This window comes from Trachymyrmex septentrionalis, unplaced genomic scaffold, assembly GCF_001594115.1.
Source record: "Trachymyrmex septentrionalis isolate Tsep2-gDNA-1 unplaced genomic scaffold, Tsep1.0 scaffold79, whole genome shotgun sequence".
Classification (NCBI taxonomy): Eukaryota; Metazoa; Arthropoda; class Insecta; order Hymenoptera; family Formicidae; genus Trachymyrmex; species Trachymyrmex septentrionalis.
In genome coordinates, this window is record NW_017305977.1 from 1,126,654 (window position 1) to 1,127,449 (window position 796).

At 32.7% G+C, this 796-nt stretch overlaps 1 protein-coding gene across 2 annotated transcripts in view; it reads right to left on the bottom strand.

Moving 5' to 3' along the window:
* The window catches only part of LOC108754363 (ARF GTPase-activating protein GIT1), an 18,058-nt gene that overhangs the window by 3,973 nt on the left and 13,289 nt on the right, over positions 1-796 (bottom strand). The gene's annotated exons all lie outside the window — the stretch shown is intronic.

The window sequence follows — 796 nt, forward strand, 5'->3', positions numbered from 1 at the left end:
TGCCCTATCAAATATGAAAGTGAAAAGCAGCATTTTCGGCATATTTTACTTTTTTACTATCGAAAAGGTAAAAATGCTGTTCAAGCAAGAAAAAAATTATCCGATGTGTATGGAGAAGGTGTATTGACAGAACACCAGTGCCAAAACTAATTTGCAAAATTTCGATCCGGCAATTTTGATGTTGAAGATGCACCACGTTCTGGAAGGCCAGTTGAAGCTGATGAAGACACAATAAAGGCATTAATTGATCCAAACCGGCGAATAACAACTCGTGAGATCGCCGAGAGATTAAATTTATCGAATTCGACCGTTCATGATCATTTGAAACGCGTCTGATTGAAAATCGTCTTTCATTTTCATAAGAAAAAACGAAATTACTTTCTGAACAACCTAATATATAATCATTGTACTGTTGTGTTAAATCATGGCGTTTAGATTGCGCGAATCGTTATATGAATCAGTCAGTCCAATTAATCTTTTATAATGATCAAAATTTACACTTTGGCAATGATTGCACATGCACAAATAGATCCGTGCACTTGCCTAGTAACATCGCCTACAGAAAAGCCATGTGCTCAGCCAATTCCTTACTCCTCTTTTTGTTAATAGTGTTGGTACCTTTAATTAATATTTTACCACAAACAGGTAAATATAACCAATACCAAGTTTGGTAAATTTATATATTTTTTTGCATTTCTACTGATGCGAGTTAAAGAAAAGTAAATTTGTGAAACTATATATACTTATATATATATATATATATATATATATATATATATGCATGTATGTATGTGTG